This window comes from Nothobranchius furzeri, chromosome 12 (assembly GCF_043380555.1).
Source record: "Nothobranchius furzeri strain GRZ-AD chromosome 12, NfurGRZ-RIMD1, whole genome shotgun sequence".
Lineage (NCBI taxonomy): Eukaryota > Metazoa > Chordata > Actinopteri > Cyprinodontiformes > Nothobranchiidae > Nothobranchius > Nothobranchius furzeri.
In genome coordinates this window covers 19,975,990-19,993,214 of record NC_091752.1, presented here as the reverse complement: position 1 = coordinate 19,993,214, position 17,225 = coordinate 19,975,990, and the positions used below count along the sequence as shown (strand labels likewise).

The 17,225-nt window shown below is 43.3% G+C and overlaps 1 protein-coding gene across 5 annotated transcripts in view; it reads right to left on the bottom strand.

Annotated features, from left to right (window-relative positions):
* Positions 1 to 17,225, bottom strand: part of lzts2a (leucine zipper, putative tumor suppressor 2a) — an 80,469-nt gene that overhangs the window by 26,122 nt on the left and 37,122 nt on the right. For 3 of the 5 annotated variants that reach the window (XM_054750122.2, XM_054750121.2, XM_015944401.3), the window contains one exon: positions 15,237 to 15,344. The gene's annotated coding sequence lies outside the window, so the exon portion shown is untranslated. Of the gene's footprint in view, positions 1 to 9,518; positions 9,808 to 13,682; positions 15,199 to 15,236; positions 15,345 to 17,225 lie in introns of those variants that run through there. The other 2 variants (XM_070542394.1, XM_015944400.3) reach the window with 2 other exon arrangements.

Sequence of the window (17,225 nt, the reverse complement as noted above, 5' to 3'; positions counted from 1 at the left end):
AAAGGTTCCCAGGTTGATTTCTAACAAGATCCAGAAGTGGGAGGGAGTAATCCTGTTATGATAATTCTGTTAATAATGCCAGGAGAGGAAGCCTATTCTTCCACAGCAGCAAATCGGCCCCTCACAATCACACGCAACCTTTGAGCTGTTCCGGAGACGCTGCTGGGCTTAGGACGAAGCTGGAAGGTGAGAATACAGAGAGAGAAGGGGGTGGGGGGGGTGGGGGGGGGAGAGCTTTTAGAGGCAATGGCACAAAAGCTGGCTTGATGAGGGCTGATGGATGGGGTGGTTGGGGACTTTCTAATAACAGGTAAAAAGAGACTTGGGAGAACCAGGCCTCTGTAATCCACTTTGATTAATGTCTGGGTGGAACTGAGAATCTCAATATCTTCCCCTGTTTCAGGCAAGTCACCATCTCTCAAGTCCAAGTCACGCTCGTGTCCTTAGAATTCCAGTTCAAGTGCAAATCCAAGTCATGTGAGTTTAGTCCAAGTCGAGTCCCAAGTCATGTCACTACAGGCCAATTCCGAGTCCAAGTCCCAGTTGTAGTGTTTCACAAACTAAACCCAGCTCCTTGTACTCCTTTTCCTCTCCTTTCTCCTCTGGACAAACTGTATGATGGTGGGTCCTTGTAGTTTTATGAACTGCAAATTAAACTGAAGAAAACATCTTTGATGTGAACTAAATTTACTGTGTATCTTCATTCCTTTTTTTCATTCATTTTTAAACTGTTTATTTTTCCTACTTGGAAGTAGGAATTTCCGAGGAGAAACCTAACGCACCATTGGCTATCTAAAAATAAACTAAACACATGAATACAATAGCCTTCTTTAACAAGAAATTTTTGAGATGCAAATGTAGAAATGTCACTGCATTCCATTTAGAGCAGTGTTTCCCAACCCTGGTCCTCAAGGCACAGTGTCCAGCATGTTTGCCATGTTGCCCTTTTAAAAGCCAGTGTTTCCCTGCTGCCAAGCACCTGACTTGAATGAATGAGTGATTAGCAGGCATCTGCATGCAGCACTTGATGTCCTCCTGAGGAGGCAATGAAAATCAGGTGTGCTGAAACAGAGACACAGAAAACATGCAGGTCAGTGTGCTCTGACGACGAGGGTTGGGAAACTCTGTAGAGGACATTCTACTTCTACACAGCTACAGAACAACCAGTTTCAGGAGTGTGCTCTCTCCACTCTTCAGTCAGTTTTTTTTGTCTTGGATTATTGCTCCACTCCTCTCCTGTCACTTTTCTTCCTTCCACCTGCCGTTTCATACAACTTCCCACTCTTCTGATCAGTGCAGTTATGTTTTCATATGTCCATTTTTTTTACTTCAGCATTAATTAGCAAAGACAAAACCAGTGTAAAGATGAGAGAAACAGGTGGACAAAATAAAATTTCCACATGTTAAGCCCATCTGCCTCTTCATTCGCCAGACTGTTGTGCAGGCCCTGATTGCACCAAGTGGCTGCACCTGTGGGTGCAGACTACTAAACAGACTGTTTGGTGAAGCCTCAGGCTGATCGCCTCTGAAGCTTCAGCCTAGTTGTTATTTCAGGATTTTATAAAGCTTTTAAAATTAAAATCACTCCCAAATTCCCAAATTTGTGCTTGGTCTACAATTTGTTTTGCAGTCCTGTAAGCCGGTTCATAACATATATGGGGGCTCGTCCGGGATAATCCTTTGGATGGTGACTGATGGGCCATTCCCATCTGTACTGGGTCGGCCCGGGCCGGGTAGCGTAGGTTGTTTACATATCTGGGTGGCCTGGTATTTTTCCGGGCCAACCAAGGCTCATTCTCAGCCCTCTTCTCGAGGGGGTCTGCTTCAGGCCGACCAGGGCCAGCACACCCACTGCTGACAGCAAATTCACACCTTCCATTAGAGCAAGCCTCTGATTGGTGGGTAGAATCAGTCCACATGGGCTTAAGGCAAGGATGTGTGGAATCAACCGGGCCAGGCTGGGGCCGACTTGGGCTACCCGGCCCGGGCCGACCCGGTACAGATGGGAATGGCCCATGACATTGTTAGCAACTTCTCTAATGTGCTTTGCATGCCACAGACTGTTAATGTGGTTCAGTGCAGGCTTGTTACAGCAAACTTGCACATCTTCAGTATTTTAATGGGATATGGATGTATATTGTAATGTGTTTTTATTTAATGTGTATTGGCCCTCATGTGACCTATCCTTCAGGACAACAGATGGAAACCAGCCTTAGGCTATAATCTGGTATGTTTACATTCATGTTACCTTTTTTTAATGTGTGTTCATTAACATGCACTGTCCTAAATAAATAAATAAATATTTATGGGTTGTGTAGATGTCTCCCATCCATAGGTGCCACTTGGTGCAATCATGGCCTGGCCAATGAAGAAGCAGAAAAACTTAATACTAGCCTCACAAGCCATCCTATATATGTAAATCTGGCCATGACGCACAGTCAGAGCTCCGTCGTAGGGGCAGAATCTACAGTTGTCCTTTCAAACTGCCTCTGCATGCAACTGGATAGCAGCAGAACCAATAAAAAAAAAAAAGGACTTATTGATCGTTACGGAAGTCAGTCAATGAGGCACTCCTCAGTACACCATTCTTATTTTAAATAGAGGACATAGGTATCTCTATCTGCTTACGTCTCAAAGGAAAATCCAAGTCTAAATTGTTCAAAGTTGATGCCAATTCCTGGAGAGGTGAGATGCCATTTTTGCTGTTTTACTCTGTTCCAGCTAGGGCTGGGCAGTAAATAGAAAATGTATCATTATCGAAATTTCTGTCTCTTATCAAGATAATTTTTCCCATGTCAATAAATTTGATAATAAAAAAATGGAAAGATGTGTGTAGGTTGGCAACATTCCTGTTCCTTTAAGAAGCTGTACCACATTGAGTCACGTAAAAATACGATGCAACGTAATACATGTGACAGCCCCATCTAGTGGACAACTTTTGTTTCTGTGCATACCTGTTGTTATGTCCATTTATCATTATCGAGGTGAAATCCTCAATATATCGTGATAATGATTTTAGGCCCCATTGCCCATCCCTAGTTCCAGCTCTGCTGTTGTCTTAAAGAAAAAAAAGCTATACCACCATGGTGTCAAGTTTCATGTTTCCTCTGCTTTACTGGGTGGTAACTGAACAAAAGAATTTCACAAAAATGGTAATTTCTAGAATACAGCAGAGCTTGCACAAATCAGCAGAATCCTTAATTAAAAGGGACTCAGCAGATATTCAACAGGCAAGTTGAGTCATAATAACACTTGCCATCTGCTAACAAAGGAGGATCTTCAAGTACAGGCAAAGCAGCAACACACTGACACACTTCAGCTCAGAAAGGCAGTTCCCACCTAATCCACTCTCGCCTTCATTTGACACACATCCACTTACTGAATCTCAACAATCAAACCTCAAAAAGCCAAGAGAATGGAATTCTTATGAAGCCGGTGAGCTTCTTGTGTATAAAGAGAGGTCTTTTCATTTTCTGCCAAAAAACCTGAGGTTATATTGACTGTGTGGTAAAGTGGTTTCTCATTCTCACCGTTTCACTCTGTGTGTGTGTGTGTGTGTGTGTGTATGTGTGTGTGTGTGTGTGACAGATGTGGTGCTTTTTGACAAGTTTGGCACTTTTAACAAAAATGGTCGTGCACCCGGGCTCAAAAAAAGTTTTTTTAATGTGAAGAAACTTTTAAAAAGTTGGTAACTAGCAACAGATCCTGTCTCTGTCCTTTTCCCCCGTACACTGTTACAGACTTTACCCTCTGTTTGGAGTGTCACCATGGTAGCAGAGGCCCACAGTTTTTATGCAGAGGGCAAAATGAGATAGCAAGACATGAAGAATGGGGAAAAGAAATGAAGGAAAGGAGTGAGTGAGTGAGTAAATAGGTGAATGAGAGAGTGTGTTTTGTGTGTGTATCTGCAGTCTGACAGCATACAAGTTGGTTCCTTAACATCTCAAAGCATCTGGCCTCAATCTGGACATAAGAGTGGACTCAGGCCCCAGCCACATTAACAGAAGAGATATTCACACATGGCTCATGCAGATTCAAACCTCATCGCTCTAGATCCTTTCAGGCAACACTTTCTGAGATTAAAAAGCTGTCTCCCAGCAAAAGTGTTGGTGAAACAACCAAGGCACCATTGGGTGGGGGGTGGGGGTGGGGGCGACATTCCTCCTATCACACCTCTAAGATGACAGCAGAGGAAGTCACAGAACTGAGTTGGCGAATAGGTATGGAGTTTAAGGACGGATGCAGTTAGCTCAACTCAAAACGATACCGACTTCCTGAACAACTGGATGAGCTGATTCGTCAATTGTCTGTTTTTCTCTCAATAGGAAAATACATCTGAGTTGTAATGAAAGGTTTATTCTCAGACCTTGTGAGGGAATCACCAGTTTTACATGATACAACTTTGCAAGAATCCCCCTTCCTTTAAAATTCATCTTGTATTTGACTTTTTGATATGCACAAAATCCTCTTAAACAGTAGTGTCAAATCAATATTCTGCATGTTTTGGATGTTTCTCTGCTCCAACATGCCTGGTTCAAATAAATGTAGGGATGCACAGATATGAAAGAGTGCAGTGTTTTGTTATTGGACTTCTGTGCGCATCATGGATTGTCCATAATGAACACTATGTTCAGAAATAAAGGTGTCCATATGTGCTCTTGGCACCAGTATACCATAGGCCGCAACTCAATGATCGATTTTGTTTGATTTGATCTGCGACAGATTTCTAGGCACAGCCAAGGTGTTGAGGGGATCTGTTTTGGTGGCCAAAGGCCTGTTGGCTTAATCAGAACGTGACCTCTGGCTCCCACTGGAGTGGCTCGCAGCCGAGTGTGAAGCAGCTGGGATGAGAATCAGCTCTTCTAAATCCGGGACCATGGTCTTGAGTCGGAAAAGAGTAGAATGCCTTCTCCGGGTCAAGGAAAAGGTCCTGCCCCAAGTGGAGGAGTTCAAGTATCTCGGGGTCTTGTTCACGAGTGAGGGAAAGGTGGAACGTGAGATCGACATTACGCATCGTGCTGTGTCTGCAGTAATGCAGGCGTTCCGCATGTACTGATCTGTCATGGTGAAGATAGAGCTGAGCCAGAAGGCAAAGCTCTCAATTTACTGGTTGATCTATGTTCCAACTCTCTGTGGTCACAAGCTTTGGGTAGTGACCAAAACAAATGAGATTGTGGATACAAGTGGCTGAGATGAGTTTCCTCTGCAGGGTGTCTGGGCTCTCGCTTAGAGATAGGGTGAGAAGCTCAGTCATCCAGGTGGGGCTCAGAGTAGACCCGCTGCTCCTCCACACTGAGAGGAGCCAGTTGAGGTGGCTTGGGCGTCTAGTTAGGATGCCTCCCTGGTAAGGTTTTCTGGGAGAAAACCTAAAGAAAGACCCAGGACTGGTATGGTCTATGCGGAAGTTCTGGTATGGTCTTATCAGGACACGCTGGAGGGACTATGTCTGACTATGTCGTGTCAGGGAATGCCTTGGGATTTCCCGGAGAAGCTGGCCCAAGTGGCTGGGGACAGGGAAGTCTGGGCCAACCTACTTAGGCTACTGCCCCTTCGACATGACCCCGGATTAGCGACCGAAAATGGATGGATCAAACCTAGCTTTATGACTTCATCTCATTTGTGGCACAAATCTGTGCCAACAACCACATGCTCATGACATTTTACCAATTTTGGATGCTTACAACCTGTTTTCCAATTAAAAAAATAAAATAAACTACAATTGATAAAATCTTTAGTTATTTTTGAAACATTTTGATCTCACATGCATCAGTCTGTTCATCTAAATGAGATAAAACACATTTAAACATTACATAAGAACTCTGTCAGCTTTAATAGCACAACCATCAGCTGGTGGGAAATCTGACGTTATAATTGTGCAAAAAAAAAAGTGGAATAAAGCTGACATTCCTGTTGTGCTCCTGGATTTTACAGGAGGTTTTCCAGGCAAATCATTCAGCAGTGGTCAAAACCAACAGACACTGGAAATACCAAGAATGCCAACGACAGAAAAAACGGGGATTAGCTTGTCCACTGGACTACTGTTTGTTAGGATGGCTTTGATTTAGTGCAGCACTTGTGGGAGAAGCTATGATATCTTATCAGTTAGAGCATGTCTTTCACCTCCAACATGCAGCTTGCTGGAGTAAATCCAAAAGCCAGGGCCATTCTGCTCACTCATTGTCCCAACAGCAGAGGAAAGAATACGGTTTCCCTCTAAAACTTTCCTTCCTTCCCCCAACACTAAGGATGAGTGACTAGAGGAAGGCTATTGTTTCAGATTAACAGAGGGCAGAGAGAAAGCCTCTCTTTTCACTGAAAGCACCACCTTTATGGGACAGAATAAAGACAACGTGGGTATTTTATAGAGATGTTTTTTAATCAAAAAGAGCCATTTTTGTTCCTGGTGGTTTTAAGTAAGGAAAAAACTGACTGTAAACATCTGGAGTGGGCCGCCTTTCTAACACAAGATTTAAAGTTGTCAGTTTTTAAATGAAATCCCTTATTGCAGCTGAAGTAGATGGCACACGTGTACACACACACACACACACACACACACACACACACACACACACACACACACACACACACACACACACACACACACACACACACACATTAAGAGCTGTTAACGCAAATGAGTTCCACAGCAGATATTACATAAGCTGCTGCGCCACAGTGAAACTGTGCCAGCCTCCATGTATAATTCACATCCCCTCCTCGGAGAAAATATCTGACATGGCAAAGAGGCACATGTGCAGATGCATTCAGACATACTGTCCACGCCGCTGTGAGCTTAAGACAGAGGTAAGATGGACTGGCACAGAAAACACTCATTCAGCAAAATGAATAGAAACCAGACCCACTTCTAACATTCGCCCAGTCTTCCTGTCTCACTTTCTTTAGTCGGAGCGCTGCCATCAGCTATTGGGGTTTGGCTGGGAAAGAATAGGTGGCGTTTGAAGGTATTTAATCAAATCCAAGTGCTGAATTCCTTTTTTTAATCCAATGGATGAAGACAGAGTCATTTTAAATATGTGACGTAGAATCACTCCTACACCACAAACATACCATGTCTCTACTCTCCACTTTTATCTGGGATCTGTGAGCGAACACAGCATTTACTCCCCAGTGAGTCCTCTGAAGCTGCAGTAGGAAGCGTGGCTCATTGGAGAAAAGATTTATTTGCTGTCATTCAGCACAATTTTATAAAAACAATAATAATAATAAAGATTTGTCTCCAAGCAATAGAGCAGTCAGAGCAATCGAAGTTTAGAGAATTATGGAGGAATTCTGACCCAAGGCCTATTTAAAGGCAATGTAGAAACCTATTTATGTCATCTCTTTCAAGTCAAATCACAATACATTCAATGCACCACTTTAAAATAAATAAAACAAATGTATTAGGAGACATATAAAGACTTTTTGTCGTAAGTTATAATAGTTCTATGTTTGATGCAAAACATGTTTATGAAGTTCTTGCACAAAATTCCTCTCACATGAAGACATTTCAGCAATTTCATAGACATTTTCAGTTCCTTCCAGAATGAGCCATTTCAGGACTCTGCCACTTTAAGAAAACAAGCTGGAGCTGGCCACACCCACCCATTCCCCACTCAGGCTGCTTAGAAACTCACAGAAGAGCATTTGCTTCTCCAGCCTGGACAGGTGTGTTTGTTTGTGTGGGGGGGTGTCTATGCTAATTTACCCATTTGTGACATCACAAACAGAGACTTTCTGAATCGGCTTGCTTTAGGCACATAATTCCTAGAACCAAACACTGATATAATAATATCAGTAATAATAAACTGAACACCAATGGAATGTTTTATTTTCTGAAGTGCCTTGAGACGATGCTACATAAATGAACTGAAACTGAATTGACAAACAACATATTGACTGTGTTTTGTCCACACTTGGAGTGTTTACTGGGGCAGTAGAGACCTGCATGGCAGCATTAAAGGATGCAAAAGGTGAGCTGTGCATAATATGTCCCCTTGAGGTTAAATACAACCTTTCCTAATTTTCCCAAAAACTGCTGGGAGAAAGAAGTAGACCACATGCTGACAAGATAATGAAGAAATCAAACCAAAAGATCAGCAAATATAAAGTGGAATCATACAGAGTCCGCTTGGAGCAGGTGGTCTTCAATTTCAGAGCGGTTCTTTTCTAGCACTAGCGTGATCTAACCCAACAAGTTGTAGCCAAACACCTTGCTGTAGCCACGTTTGCTTTGTGTTCTGGGATTAGGTAGAGTACAGAAGCTTCAACAGCTACTAGCTAGCCAAAAGAGATCCGAGAGCTTAAGTGGCTAAACTATGAGAATTTCCCAGTTCCCAACTAGCTCAGGTGCATTACACAGCACCTACTTCCTGTATTTACTTCTGGTGGTCCCGCCCCAACACATTTTTGACCAATGAGCAAACAGCACATTTTATCGACACATTTTGGTTTGTACGTTTACAAACTGGACTTACTCAGCAGACTAAAAAGATCATACGTGTAAAACACATTCTAAAACTTTGTTCTTTTTAGAAAATGACAAAACGCAGCAAGAGCAGCCTTGAGCACCCACACAGATGATACACACTCAGGAAGTGTGAGTCAACGCATCTGGAAAAGGTTTTAACCTGCTACACATTTCGTTTTGCTCCGAGCCGATGAGGTAAGCCACCTTCCACCTCACCAGCTTCACTCCCCTCTCTCACCTCAGCGCCTCAAGTTAATCTTTACGTCAATGTTTGAGCATGTGTGGAGTAAAACGTCACCATGGTGAGCCGTGCCAAAACCCAGTCTGGGTAATTATGTTCTCTCTTTGAGATGAAACTCCACCATGACACAAGTTACTACAAACACTGTCTATAAACATCTCTGCTGACACACCAGTCTCAGGCCAAAACAAACCTGATGAGAAGCTGCAATATGCGTCCCGGGAGGCTCGTAATTACACGTTTGGTGAAAACTCAAGAGAGATAAAAGAGGTTGTCATCAAACGGAGCATAAAAGTTTTCTTTGATTCTGTTGGATAAAGGCGTATATTGGTCACACCTCTGAGATGGAGCAAAGACTATTCTTCCTCAAGCTCCTGCTTGAGTCCATATTCAGAATAACACCACCCCTCCTTCTCCCGTTTCAAGCCAAATGTTCAGTGGGTGGAACAGAATCTCTGAAGGGTAACATTTCGAACCAATACCCTCACAATCTGTAAAAAAATAAAAAAAATCTCACCCTTCAGATCTCCATTCTGAACTCATCTGGGTTGCTTATATCAGCCAGCTTACCTGTTTCTGACAGATCAGATCTTTCATTTGAGCCGATAAACTTCTGACTGGTTCCCAGTTCAGTTGTTGAGAGTTAAGCTCCTGAGTTGACCATTCCCATTCATGTGATTCTCAAAAGTGACACCCTCTAAAAGGGTTTACATGGATGAATACAAGACATTTTCCTTCAAAGGAAATTTCCTGGGAAATAATAAAAATGCACAACCGAGTTTTGAGTATTCCCCACATAAGTATACGCACCCTGCATCGCTGCCTCCACTTATCTTCAATGCTTTTAGAAAAAAAAAGATAACAACGTTACTCCGATCTCTGTCAGCTCAGATTCCTCTCCTCTGTGTTCCGTCCTCCTCCTCGTCCCGACATCTATCCCTTTAGAACAACATTCCGGGTTCCTGCACCTCTCAGCGACTTCATATCCTGACACGCGGACTTTCAAATAGAAGTCCTCTGATCCTCCTGTCCTCTCCACCTCCTCTCTCTTCCCACTTCACTCCAGTGTTCCTCTTCTCAGCTTTCCCTCCCCGCTGCCTCCCTTAGCACCGCCTCCCCCTCATTCCTACCTCCCCCTCTCTCACTTTTGTGTGCCAGCCCCTCTGCCTTTAGTTTGCCTCTCTCTCTCTCACACACACACGCACACACGCACGCACGCACACACACATGCACACACACTCTCCTCCCCCGTCTCGTTTAAGCTTCGTCCACTTTTCCTCTTTCACACGTCTCTGCATCAACACAGTCCAGGATCAGATAGTTTTTAATCTGGGGGAATTATTACGTTTTATTTCAGCTTGGTTTGGAAAAAATAACAACCCACAAGTACCAGGAGGAGCACCTCGTCCCCCCTCACTGGTTTCAGCATCTCCACTTTTGCTAAATAACAGTGCAGCAACAACCAGCTGTGTAATTACCAAACAACTCAGTGACTGGATCAAGCGCTACAGCCACTACACATGGAGCTAAAGGGAGAGGGCCACTTTCCTCAGATGGGGTAAATTACATAACACGTCTCTGCACATCCCTGTGGTCGTGCTCCTGTCGCTGTTTTGTGTTCAAATGAGAAACGTTAGTTCGGCAGGTACTAGGAAGGAATGGAAGGAGTTAGCAGAAATGGTCAAACCCTGCAGAGAAACCTGTTTTCAGATCAGATCAGACACTTCTGCTTTGTATTAAGGAACATATTAGAAGAGATATTCTAACAAGAAAGGCCAAATCTGTCCAACATTGTTGCATGAAGTATGGCAAACCAGAAGCTGGTTGAGCTTCTCTATACCACCGTGGCCAAAGTACCAAAAGTGTCCTGCTGAGAGCAGCTAATCTGGTCAGTGAGTGAGCAAACCACGATGGTCGTGCAGTCATATGTTCACAGGAATCAGCTGGGAAGTGATTTCATTCCCAACTCCCACATCTGACCTATGAGCTAAAAAAAACCCACATCCATGATGTGTGGAGAAAAAAGGACAGAAGAACAGATCAGGCAAGTCTTGTGAAAGGCTACTTAAACATGTGTGGAGATTTTCTAGCGTTTCTGTAATCATTCAATGACTAACTGTGTCAAAACCTGTTTATTGACACTGCTGCTCCTTTGTGTCAAACACCATTGACCAGTCTTTTTATATTGTTATGCGCTGCCATGGAAAACCAGTAGAATGATTGAATAATGCTGTGTGTGTGTGTGTGTGTGTGTCACCGTCTGTGTGTGTCCTTCCTTTGTCTTTTTCCTGGAAGTTCCCCGTACCACCCCTCTGAGTCCCATGATGGCACAACAGGAGAAAAGAAAGTCCATTCGGATTCTGACCTGCCACTTTACTGCCATAACACAGAGCTCCTCTCCAGGCTGACAAAACAACACCAGAAAACCTCAGAGTATTTTACACTCGTGTGAGACGGTTTCAGCTTTCAGCCTCTGAACAGGTAGGAGCGACGTGCTAACCCCGACACAGTCAGCTCTGAGCATGACGTATGAGAAAAGAATGAGACATTTAGTATGCAAAACATGAAAAGTTATTAGAAATGATCATTTACAGAGGCTAAACATGCATGCCCTAAAACAAAAAGTATGTAGATATTAGCATTGTTTGCTAATTGCCTTTTAAAACTAAGGTCCAGTTCACACGGAAGGACTTTTAAATTGTTCGACTATTTTCAAAACATGACGTGACGACGTGGCGATAAAAAATCAAGGCTACACCAGTTTGGTCCTATTACGTGATAAGGAATATATTGTGATATTTTTTCCTGCGATATTACATCAATATTCGAAAGCGGTGTATCGAACTTTTGGAAGAATTAATGCAAACATTTTGTGTATTTTCTTTTCTTTTGGTGCAATTCAAATGCCAACCGCTAGTTGGCAGCAATGTGCAATGGGTTTTGTTTCCTAGCCTGGCCAGCCAGACTCCTCCTCTGTTTAATTCTGCACAGAGAAAGGCTCTGGGAACTCTCCTATTCAAATAACCCCACCCCGTGAGAATTCTAACCGAGCCAATCAGCGCTGAGTAGCGTACGTCACACACCACAACCCCGAGTTTGGCGAACATGGCGACTGAAGCGGAGTTTGCTGCGGCTCTTTCCTTTGTTCTAAATGACTTGGACACGTCTTTAAAACAACAAGTAGAAGCGCTAAAAGCTTTTCTTCTAAAGAAAGATGTTTGCGCTGTCGCCATATGCTATTTTTGACTACAACTAAAAAACTACAGCATTGCGGACGTCACACACAGCGACGCTCAGTTTCTCATAAACAACAAAGACAGCGGCGGAGTTCACTGCAGCTCTTTCCTCTGTTCTAAATGACTTGAGTGTCTTTAAAACCACAACAAGTAGAAGCGACAAAAGCATTTCTTCTAAAGAAAAAGATGTTTGCGCCATTGCCAGATGCCATTTTTTCTTACTACAGCTAAAAAACTACAGCGTCGCGCGGTACAGTTGGCATTTCCATCTTGTTTTCTGATTGGTTATTTTTGAGCTGGCTAGTCCCGCCCCTCATGTGCCTCTCTGCCTGTGAGTTACCAGACTCTTTCTCTGTGCAGAATTAAACAGAGGACGAGTCTGGCAGGCCAGGCTATTTGTTTCCACCATTGAAATGTAAATCCCTCTGTTATGGTTCAGATGCTTCGTGGTAAACATGTTAAGTTTCGGTTTGGACTGTTTATTGAATATTCCTACAATACATTCATTCAACAAAAATTGCTAATAATGTCTGACTGAATGTACAGTGGAGCAGTGGTTAGAGCTGTTGCCTTGCAGCAAGAAGGTCCTGGGTTCGCTTCCCGGCCTGGGATCTTTCTGCATGGAGTTGGCATGTTCTCCCTGTGCATGCGTGGGTTCTCTCCGGGTGCTCCGGCTTCCCCCCACAGTCCAAAAACATGACTGTTTGGTTGATTGCTCTGTCTAAATTGTCCTTAGGTGTGTGTGTGTGTGTGTGTGTGTGTGTGTGTGGTTGTTTGTCCTGTGTGTCTCTGTATTGCCCTGCGATGGACTGGCTCTCTGTCCAGGGTGTACCCCGCCTGATTGCCCGTTGACCGCTGGAGATAGGCACCAGCCCCCCCGCGACCCTACATGGACAAGCGGGTTCAGACAATGGATGGATGGATGAATGTACAGCAAAACATAGTGATATATTGTATTGTGTCCCCTGTATGTGATACGTATCGCATCGCCAGAGTTTCACCAATACACATCCCTATTGGCTACACATCCTAATCAATAGTCAGCACATTGAGCATTACTCTCAGCTACTATCACATCAATGTGGAGCTCAGTTTCTGCAAACTAACTGTTTTAGCCATTTTGGTGTTTGCTGTTGTTGATTAGCTGCCATCTTGAATTGGATGCGGTCCAAAAGGTAATCAGCCATAGATGAACATCCAATGATTACTTTCTGAGTTTGATTCAAATCTGTCCAGTGCTTGATGAGATATTTTAATGACGGTCAAACAGAGTGAAGCCTAAATGTTAATTGCAAAGTTTAGAACAAAGATCTTGTGTAATCAATTTTCCCTCTGAACAGGTGCTGGGGATGAATCTCATACTGAACATTTTAATTTCAGCTATGATATTTGATGAATTTAGAACTTTTTTTATGTTACAGGAGAGTACAACTGAAAAAAAGACATGTAATTTATACATGTCTATTGGACAACCTTTTCGCTGCCCTTTTGTTTGCACACAGGCAAACACATTACTGCGAGTCTTTTTCCAATTAGATGGTTGGTTATAACAAACATGGATAATAATATTAATGGAGATTATTAATGGTGCTGATGTGTGTGGTGGGCAAGAGGCTTAAACGGGAGCAGGAAATCAAAATCTGCTCAAGGGTGCCATAAAGCCTCGGTCCGACTCTGTAGATAAATCATTCTGGCCCCTACTCCACACTGGGAGCGTCAGCGGAGCGGAACAGTTTACTTGTGACTTTCGCTGCGTGCCAGTACATGCTGGGCGAATCTCAGCCGCGGACTGACTTCTCTGCCCTGCTCGTCACTGGACTCACGAGATCACAAAATCCCTCAAGACTTCGAAGGTCATGGTTTGTTTTCGCCATCTGCCATTAAACCAGAAAAATAGGAGAAAACCTTTGATATCGCTGTTTGATGTCATATATAATGTTGCTCCTCTCTACTGTCAGGATTAAAGCCATGAAAAACACGCCGCTGCACCTCTGGAACAATGCTGGGAGTAACTTGTATTGACGTAATCTATATAGTTATGAAGTTGCATCGCTGCAAAAGTCTTATTTTGAAATTTACTGGGGATTTACACTGAAACCGTATGTGATTTCCTGTCTAGTCCTATGTTAACTGTAGAAATTGACGTGTCCCAGAAGCACCTTGCTCCAAAAATAAAACCTGATCCCATACTTAGAGGCGTGGCTTGATGCGGAGTGGTGCAGCACGGCACAGTGCCGCTCCTGGGACTCTCCTGAAAATTTCTGCGTTGTGGCTGGTTTGATTCACCCCCATAGACTATAATGGATTCTATTTGAAGCTGTGACATTACGCTGCCGTTCCACAACGCTGATGCTTCCAGTGTGAACTAGGAGTTAGTGATGAACCCAAATACAAAGCACTGACCAGCACATAGATAAAGTTCTTTGCATTTTCTAAGTGACCCCCCCCCCCCAAAAAAAAAAACCACAGGTGGCACAATCAGAAAAAGAAGGAAGGGGACAGCTGGGCAAGGACAGGCTGAACTGGACAGGAAGACTGAGCTAGCAAGCTGAAAATCTGTAATGGATATGGTGAAGAGGAGAGAAGACAGCTGCTGCTGCATTGACCACCCATCATTATCGATCCGCGTTTCTTTCTAACTCATTACAGTGAGAACAGAATATGATAACCCTGATAAAGAGACCATCTCTGGACATGATGTTGTGTAATCACTCATAGTCGGTAAATATCCAAATCTAGAAAACGACCAGTGTAACATCTTTTAAGTGCAGTTTGGTTATAATTGTATCTGTAGTGCAAAGAGGCTAACATGCAAAGGCTTCATTTGAGGTTCCCGGGTGGTATATGAAGCAACATGGACTCTGCTGCAAATTTCTGACCCCTTGACCTCCCATCTCCTCCCCCCTCCCCCGTGTCACTCACACAAAATGCCATCCATCTCCAGGCTTAATCCCTAACTAGACTATTCAAAGGGGCCAAGACCCCTATCTCCATAAATCTATGTGGATCGGTGTGTGTGTGTGTGTGGGGGGGGGGGGGGGGGGGATTACCACAGCAAGTCACTCTAAAGTTAGGACACTTCAAAGTTGTTCAGCACCAAGTCAGCCCATTGATCCATGACTCCCAAAAAGACAAAGGAGAGGGGAAAAATAAGCTAAATAAAAAATGGAAGGGCGAGATGGGAAGGATAAACAAGAGCGGTAGGAGGAGTGGGGACATCTGACTCAGCAAATATTGAAGGTCATCGTCATCAGAGAAGGGTTTTGTCTGCAAAGGGAATTTGTTTCTTTACCTCAGTGTGTCGTCCAGCGTTCTCCTCCTGGAGGTAAGGGGGAGACGGCGCAATGGCCGAGCGTTATCATCCCAGGACTTCACTTCTCCCCAAGCCTCGTCCCAAACACTGTGGATAAAACACAAAGTGTTACCATGCATGCACTAATCCCAAAGCTTAAAGCCTCATTATACAAAAAGTGGAAATAGACTAAAAATCAGCATTCATAAATGTTGTTAAGGAAGTTTTGGTCATTATTATATCTAATTGGTCTAACGATGTTTGGGGATTCAACAACTGAGGAGATTCAGGTCATGAGTCTAGAAGTTTAGAAGCTGTAGTATTTGGGAACCACTGATCCTGGCCTTAAGTCGAGTAAAATCAGATATTTTAAAATGTTTTTATCTTCTTGTTTTACCGTTTCTCTGCTTCTTCCTGACTATCTCTTCTTTCCGTTGGCCAGTGAGGTAATCACTCAGCTTGTTACTGTCTGATAAGTGATACCATATTGATTTTGGCTCTTGTGTTGCTGTTGTAGGGGTCATTCTGGCCACATCATCTAACTGGCCCGGCTGAGCTTGAGAGCTCTTATAGAAACCATGAACAGATGCTGACCGGGGTCATTGTTTCCCAGCTATTGCTACAGACAGTATGGATATAGATGTTACTTTGGCAGTATTAACACTGCCCGGCCAAAAAACAGTCGCCACCAAAAAAAAAAAAAAAAGGTAACACACACGAATATTTCGTTGGGTCGTCTTAAGCTTTGATTACGACACTCATTCGCTCTCGATAAGCTTCTGCAATGTTACAAGATTTATTTCGATCCAGTGTTACATTAATGTTTCATCAAGATCTTGCATTGATGCTGGTAAGTCTGACTGCTGCACAAAACATTCTCCAGCACATTCCAAATATTCTCAATGGGTTTAAGGTCTGGGCTCCGGGTGAAAATGACGTCTCATGCTCCCTGAATCACTCTTTCACTATTTAAGCCCGATGAATCCTGGCATTGTGATCTTGGAATATGCCCGTGCCATCAGGGAACATGGAATAACCGGGTCATTCCGTACACGCAGGTAGTCAGCTGACCTCATTCTTGGAGCACATCCTGTTGCTGAACCTAGACGTGACCAACTGCAGCAACCCCAGATCATAACACTGCCCCCACAGGCTTGTACAGTAGGCACTAGGCATGATGGGTGCATCACTTAATCTGCCTCTTCTTACCCATCACTCTGGAACAGGGTCCATCTGGACAGTTCTTAACCCAGTTTTTGTCGTTTCTGCTATCTCCTTAGATGTTTTCTGTGCTTGATGCATGCCAATAACTTGACCCTTCTCAAACAAACTAACATCTTAATGTGCCTGATGTGTCTTGGTTGTTAAAGAAATGAGAAGCAACTCATTGCACCAGTTGGGAGTTAAATAACTTGTTGCCAGCTGCCCAAATTATCCAAGAGGAGGCTCGTACCTATTTGCTTAGTAAAATCCAGGTGGTGACTGTTTTATTGGACAGGTAGTGTATAATGTAAGCAGCAGCTGGGACACAGCTCTAGGGCTGCAACAAACGATTATTTGGATAATCGATTAATCGGATGGGGTCTCGACACGATTAATCGATTAATCAGATTACATGGGGAAATTTTTAAAAACTGCTAGGGAAACGTTATTTCTCTCCTTCCTTCACTTTATTCAACACAACATTATTAGAAAACAGTTCAATAGCAGAAAAACAACATGCCATCACCTAAATTGTCTTATAAGGTGTATAGACAGAGACCCTAAGCTACATCTATCTGTGACCTAAAATGCTTGGTCCAAGTTAAACAGCTTAAGGGCAATTCTCATCTGTTTTGTTTGATCTCATCTGTTGACATTTATTTTAAATGTAATTAAACATAGGCTGTGAATTAATCAAAATGGATCACTATTTCCAAAAATGACTGAAAAAATACCAAATAAAACAAAAGTAAATGAATGCCATTCTCCTTGCGATGATGCCCTGGG